This window comes from Chroicocephalus ridibundus, chromosome 6 (assembly GCF_963924245.1).
Source record: "Chroicocephalus ridibundus chromosome 6, bChrRid1.1, whole genome shotgun sequence".
NCBI lineage: Eukaryota > Metazoa > Chordata > Aves > Charadriiformes > Laridae > Chroicocephalus > Chroicocephalus ridibundus.
The window spans coordinates 67,258,277-67,265,968 of record NC_086289.1 but is presented as its reverse complement, the minus strand read 5'-3'; the positions used below and the strand labels follow the sequence as shown (position 1 = coordinate 67,265,968).

General features: G+C 39.4%; 1 protein-coding gene across 8 annotated transcripts in view; it reads left to right on the top strand.

Moving 5' to 3' along the window:
- The first annotated feature begins 231 nt into the window (after positions 1-231).
- Positions 232-7,692, top strand: part of VEPH1 (ventricular zone expressed PH domain containing 1) — a 103,283-nt gene continuing 95,822 nt past the window's right edge. For all 8 annotated transcript variants that reach the window (XM_063338952.1, XM_063338949.1, XM_063338951.1 and 5 more), the window contains exons 1-2: positions 232-544; positions 3,187-3,257. The gene's annotated coding sequence lies outside the window, so the exon portion shown is untranslated. The remainder of the gene's footprint in view (positions 545-3,186; positions 3,258-7,692) is intronic.

Here is a 7,692-nt window from a genome sequence, read left to right as displayed (position 1 = left end):
AAAGATGTGTTTCCTCCAGGGTCCTACTCTTTCCTGATTTTTCTTTTGGCTAATGTTCCTCCAAAGACACTGAAAGGGTCCAGCCTCGCCAGCTTCTGAGAAGAGGCCCCATAAGTAATATTAACTTCTGCAATTTCCTCGTTACTCTTAAGCAAGTTATTAATTAACTGAATGTAACCACTGGCTGTTGATAAATCCTTTTAACTAATTCAAATTCCATATCAAGCTCGGAGCATTTTCACTCAAGCAGCTGCTGAAGTTAAGCTTTGTGAAGAATTAGTTCTGATCTGTTTTTGAGTGCCGGAGTTGAGGAAAATGGAGAGAAGATATTTGTTTGCTTGATTCCACATGACAACTCCAGGGTAACTGAATAGACTGTACGGTTGGTTTGACAAGGCTGTGCACCGAGCCAGCAGCCGCGCATACCAGAGTCAGGGGGATGGAAGGGGGACTGACAACTGTAATGGATTTTATCAGAATTTCTCTAAAGAGCGACAATTTGCCTTCAATTATTAATGTTTTTCAGAGCTTTCTCTTCTGAGAGGTATGAATAACTAACTTAAATATGCATTCATGTAACATTTTCAATAATGAATAAATTACTGCATGGAAAGAAGTTGAGTAGCAGATCCAAATATTAAATAATGGAAGAGGTTTTTGAGAGTGTAGGAAATGTAGTCTTTAATAGTGCAACAGTTACTGTTTTTTCTCTGAATGCAGGAACTGTAGTTATTATATGTATAAATGTATTATAATGATTATGAAAAATGCTGTACATTAGCTTGAAGTGCCACAGAAAAGAAAAAGCAGTGCCTGCGTATTGTGGTGTGTGACAGCGTGTACGTTAATCCTGCAGTGCTCTTAACGCATCCTGAGGCTCAGATGGGTTTCACTTTCCTCCCCGTGCTCAGGAGGCGATCTGTGCCCTGTGCTGCAGAATGATTGCCTTACCTTAGGGGAACTTTGAAAATGCAGGCTAGGGAAGCTGTTGGCCCTATTAAAACATGGGCTAAAGAGAAACTGGAGTGGATTGCCAGGTACCTGGGAGGAACCTCAGGATGTTCAATGATTGTTTGGTGAGCTGCTATTTCAGGAGACTCTGAGAGACAGTGACTTTGAATTTATTTATTGCTCTTGTCCAATTTTCACTTCCAGAGTGGCATTCTTAGACACCCTGTCCTGTAGTCCCTCATGCTCTGTTCCATTTAGTCTTTCATTCTCTTTAGACAGAAATACGTACTTGTACTTCTTGCAAAATTTTATAATGAGTCCTTTTTCTGTAACATCGCTATAGTCTTGAAAATTCATCACAGATATGAAAGCTCGTTAAGCAACACTTGAAAATGATCGGCTTTTGACAGCATCACCATGACAATGAGTGTATTGGTATTTGTTATATGAAGCAATTTATTTCATATTAGCAGTGTGTTGTTTATTTTAGCATAACATTTTAGTATCATGAAGATATTTAGAAACGGAATTCTTACAAATCTGTCTTACTGACCTTAAAAAATGCTAAGTCTTAGGAATTGTTATATATAGCATTGGTGTGTTCTGAAACAGCCGTCAAATATAAACCTTTGTGATCCCTTATATACTGAAAATTGTAGAAAACTGCCTGGATGGCACGTAGGTTATCAAGTAGATATATATTTTTAAAAAAACCCCAACCAAACACAAAAACTTGTTCACACTATAAATGGTTTGCAAAAGTAGCACTTAGCAAGTTTATAGGTATAGTCTTACCACTCTGCATCAGTTGAGTTCTGCATGCGTTGTGCAGCCAAAATTGCCTCGGAGATCTGTGAAATCTGGTTCACTTAAAGCAGCATCTGACCTATAAAACCTACTGATTAAGCCAGTTTATCGCAGGGGAGACTATTTGCACACTGGCTTACATTTCTAGGAAGAACACTGAACTTACTTCAAACTGAGGAAGTAGTATAGCCCTGTGATTCTGGTCAAGAGATGTATCTAAAAGAGGCTGTATAATTCTTCTGATGATTGCGCAGTTGCCTCCAATAAGAATATTGCTTCCTTGTGTATAAGAACTGGATGTTGAAAACAAGTCAGTTCACAGCTCCCAGGACTGCAGCAAGGTGTTTCATTAGCAAAAAAAAAAAAAAAAACCAACAAAAAAAAACCCCACACCAAAAAAACCCCACAACCGAAATAATTTAACCCTAGCCTAATTAGTAGACCTCATAATTTATTGTTTCATCATCTGGTCCAGCTCAGCATCCATGGGATTTCTAGGCGACATGAAGTGTGGAAACCTGTCATGACAGAAAAAAAAAAAACCAGAGAGGCTTGTAGGAAACAATGGTTGTCTTGTGGGAAGAGTTTAAATATATGCAGCTGATCCCATGGGAACTGCTGTAGTCTATTCACCCTCTGTGAAAATGATGCTCTTTCAATATAATCTTTAATCCTTTTCTTTCACTGAAAAATGTGGGAACTTTATTTAAAAGTTTTGAAAGACTGCTCTGTTTTAGTGAGTAAATGCTTTTCAAACATAAAAATAAATCAAATTATTAGTATAACACAGAGGGGAAAAGTTATTTGACATATCTTCCAATATTCTGTCCATAAATTGCGTACGTGAATGTTCTTGTGAAACTTTCAGGCTGAAAATAACCAGGAAATGTATCCGGGCTTTTTTTTTTTTCCTGGCTGGGTGCATGTGGGGAAGGAAGTATCCAGCAGTCTTGGAGATATTACAAACTTCTGTAACTGTTGGAGACATGCTTTTTCTAATTCCACAAAACAGATTTTTCCTGTGAGATGGGGGGAGAAGGATTTCAAGAGAAGTGAATCCTATCATATGCACAGAAAAAAAGTTTGCTTTGAAGATGATTCTAATCTTCCTATTCACAGAAAGTAAAATAAAACTAAATACACAGTTGTTGAAAACATTTGTCCCCACCCCCAGAGAGAATGGCAATCTAAACCTCGCTGTGTTCCATCCATGCATGTGTGAATAACATCACAAACTCCCACAGGGTTTAGTAGAGCTGCTGTCCTGTTTGGGTTTTATGGGACCATGTCCTAAATATTAAACCCTGTTTGGTGAAATATACGGTTGTATTCCTGGAGGTATCATGCGGCGTGTATTTTATAGTCTGCACACAGAGTGCTGAAAAGGCAGAGAGTTACTAATACTATTTTGCTTTTGCTTTCCTATAGCGTCTTTCATCAAAGGCATCCAAAGCACTTCATACAATCCAGTGTATTACGTATGGCAACATGTCTGCGAGGTAAGGAAATTGATTTTTTTTTCTTCTGTTTTCTTTATAGATAGAGTAGTCAAAGCATTGAGCTGTGATTTTCCCAAGATTGCCATGGTAAAGCAAGACCTCTGGCCTCCCAGTCCTTTAGCAGAAGTCTCTCCGTTTAAGGGGAATTCTCAGATCACCTTCCTCTCCTGTGTGATTTACCTGACATTTAAATATACGTTACTTTTTTGAACTGGGTGCTCAGTTTATACCTCTTAGATTTCTTTCTTTAATATTTCAGAAAATGAATGTTACCTTTTGTTTATCAAAGAGCTTTGGTGCCTGTGGTAACTTGGTCCTTCGGTACAGAACAAGAAACACCAGCTGGAAGTGCTCCAGCTGGGAGCTGTGCTGCAGCATTTGAGGAGAACCACGCATGGCGCTGGCGGCAAACGGAGTGTTACAGAGGAAAATGGGGTTTGGGAAGTGCTGAATGAATCTGGATTCTGTGCAGTGGGTTTGAAGTATCATCTGTCCTCAGTGTGGCTCCAGCAAGGGGATGGTTTGTACTCGCAGCCTGTTGTCTCTTGATGGGTTCAACTGCAACTGGCCAGTGGCTTTGAGAGCCTTTAGGGACTATCCCCAATGGCGGTGCATTATGAATTTTGCTGCGGGGGTGAGTTAGCTCAGGACTTAGTACTGTGGATGCTTAACCTCCTCCTGAAATGCAATATTATGTAAGCTCACATACAGGAGTGGTTCAACAGTATAGTAAGGTTTTGATTGCTTCTTGCTTTGCAGTGAGCAAACTAGAAGATACTATAAGGTTCGCTTAACACGGTGAACTAGGTGGCCTGCGTTTCCTAAAATTCCTTAAATATAGTGAGGGTTTTCTTGATTTATGTTGCTTAGTGTGGAACTAGATTAAGAATATCATTGCACAGTTCTTTTGAAGGTTACACTTTTGTTTTCAGTGGGATAGCACCATCTGGTAAAATCAAGCAGCCATACTTACATTTCAAATCTTTTGGAAGTTAAGGAAATTATTTTAATTTCTTGTAGAACTTCCTTCACTGTAAACTTAAAAATTTTTATCCTCTCACCTTCCTCTTTGATTGAAGAGATTTTTTTCTTTTTTTTTTTCTTCTTTTTTTTGTCCTTCTAACGTCATTCTGCAGAATCTGAGTTCCTGGTAAAACTGTAAGACTCAATCTTTTAGCTCAAAGTTCAATTGGCTTTTGGATGCCCTTAGGTCCAACTGCCCTTTTACATGGAATTTTTATTGTTAATCTTCTATTATTGGGGGAATTATTTTGCAAACAGGCCAATTCAATTGCTTCAAGCTCTGAAACCTGTCAGGCTAGCTTTTATTCTGATTGCTTCTGATAAGGAGCTTTGGTAAGAATGCTGTGCTTCCAGCAAGTTGAGAGACTCACCTTGGAGGGGAACAGCTTCAAGGTCCCAGGGAAAGTATGGCGCTCTCAGCCGTCATGAAAAGGGAAACTAGGTGTTGAATATCAGAATCAAAACTTTGAATTAGATGTGGGACTGCACCGCAAACCAGTGGAAATGTCCTGTGTTATAAGCTGAGTTTCTTTTTCCCTGCATAATGGTGACTTGAAGTTTGTTACAAGAGATGGAGTCACTGCTTTGTTCCCCACGTTTTGACCATAGGAAGGTATGGATCCCTGCTGCAAACCCCCACGGACACTGTGCCCATGGGGACGCATGAGGGTGTACCAACTTTGGCAAGACTTTGCCTCTTTTCCATTGCTTGTGTACATGGGACGCAAATACACGTCTGATCTGTCTCAGACGCTGATCTGGCAGGTAGAGTAATCTCTGTCCTGTCTGAATGAGAAGAAACTGATAGGTGATGTGGAGTCAAGGTGATGAGACATCTCAGGAACCATACTCTGAAGCAATTTCATTATCCAACCTGACCTTTTTTTAAAAAAAAATTTTAAAAAGATGACATTTTAGAAGACACATATACTATGTTTTCCCTTTTCCTCAGTGCCAGCTGCCTATTATTAGGAAACGGTACAATCTTGTAGTGGGCAGGGAGATGCTCAAGTGACAATTCTCTCCTTTTAAAACCTGTGCAAGAAAAGTATTTTCATCACTGTTACGTAATGTAAGTATTAAGAAGATTTGCTATAATTCCATTTCAAAGAGCTTATAGTAAGTAAATGTTTTTCTGTATTGTCCTTAGTGTTGTCTATCAACTTATATAAAAAGTGTCAGTTCATCAGGTAGAAAACAGGGCCTTTCTGAGAAACTCTGCTTCTGCAGAAGCACATCGAGTAGAATATCATTCGCAAAAGGCCAAGAAGGGGCTGCTGTGTTTCAGTGCAGCTGATCAAAGGGAGGGTTCACATGGATCTTCCTTCCTAGAGCATTTTTCTAAATGCTGCGTGCAGATTTTGTTGTGTTACTTACGAGAGTAATGTTAAAAGCCAAGCAAACTTCAGACCCTCTTTTGTGTTCATGTAAAGTGTTACAGAATGATAGCATTTATTCCTTTGGACAGAAAATCTCTTCTGTAGCAAGTTTGTTCACTTGTTCTTTTTCTTTCAAACACTGTGAGCTTACTGAGGGGTTTTTTTACCTCCTTCCCAGGGAAGGATAGCTTTCCACTAACACAGAGAGTTCTGTTTTCTCTATTAAAAACAACTGCCCTCAAGTGGAGTGGGCTTTGTATTTTGTCCCAGAAACAGAGTGGTTCATTCAGAGATAAGGCCTCTCTGCATTTAGGTTCCTTTAGTCACCTGACGGAGCCATTGGTAACTTTTAGGCTGCTTTAGTCTGCATTCCTGAGATGCCTTCCTCCTGGCACTGCAATTAACAGCTTCAGGTTCACTGCTTGCCACCCACTTCCCCAGCTTTCCACTTGCTGTGCCCTCGGCTGCTGCCTGGGGTGGCAGGAGGGCAAAGCAAATGGTCAGGCTTTGTTTCCAAGAACACGAGCTTTGCACCTGTAACCGCCGTTGAGGACGATGTTGTGGAATCGTGAACAGGTAAAAAAAAAAAAAAAAAAAAAATCAGTTTGTGTCTGCACCTTTTTGCACTTTTCTTTTAGAATTTGAGAGTTGCTGAGTATGAGTACGATGAGCCCAATCTGCTCTGTACTTACACCATCCCCTTCAGTTCAGTGACTGGTGATTTATGCCATAGTGATTGTCAGGAGGATCTAGCCTGTTCTTCGGGGTTTGCAATTTTACCAGCTCTTTTCTACTCTTGTCTTGTTGCAAATAATCAAACTAAAAGTCCTATGTAATGATATTGATAGGTTTGGGAAAATTAAAAAATACTTACAATTGGGCTTATGGCAGGTCAGGTGCAAGGTGCTGTCTATGCTATTAAAATAGGGATTGTTTAATTGAGTTATTTTCAGAAGGTTCTCAGTGTTTTGCATTGGTTTTGCCCCTTATTTAACATTTTAGTTTTGGTTTTTTTCCTGAAAAATAGCATAGAATAGAGCAACAGTGATTAAGGATACACTGTATCTCAAATAATTATTGTAAGCAATCTAGTTTTCAACAACGTAGAACTTTGTTCATCAACTCAAGAAAAGAACCTGAAGGAGTTGGCTGTGAATCCACGTGGGCCATCTGGAAGATGTGCTTGGTAGATCTCTTCCTAGCCTCAAAATCAGTAAATATTCTGTATTAGATGAAAAAGTGAAGACAGAAGGAAAGTTTTTGTTTGTGACGTAATGTTTGTATTTTAATACATCTTCTCTTGTCAAGCTATGCCTGAGCTAGATACAGATCTGCACAGAGCTTCCTGCAGGCCACCATGTGCTCCAGCGTGCAGGAGCCCTGCCTGCCACACTTGGCACAGGCCATTGGGGTGAGTGTGGCCTTACACTGCTATACCAGGTTCATCTAATGCAAGCCTGCATGGAAAATGTGGTGATGTTTGAGTCTTTAATTTGTCACACTTATCCAGCCTCTTTGTCATTCTCTCCAGATTATGAATAGCCTATTTTTTCCTAAGATTCCCTTTTTTCCTTCTTTCTACTTCAGTTAATATATGTCAAATCTCAGACGTTTCTCTTTCCTCTATATAAAGCTACAGAGCAGCTTTGGAACCAGACTAGGTCAATTAAGCGATGTGCACAACCAAAGGCAGACTAATCCAATTCTAGCAACTGTATAACTTTTGAAGCTAACTCAAACTCTTGAATTAATGAGTATCATATTTAGTGTATGGCTACTTTAATGTCATCATTTTGTCAGCTAGATAGTCATGAACCTGTTGTATTCCTGCAAAGACAGCCACTAGTGGCTAAGACGAAACTTTGTTTAGATGGTTGCATACCTAAACATAAAGGACGTACATACATACAGGTATAATATATGTACATCCATTACACTTAGATATGTTTACTTCAATTCAGCAAGACATTTTGATTCACAAAACAGCAGCTAACAATAGGTTACTTCACAGTTTATCTCCGCTCACTTCATTA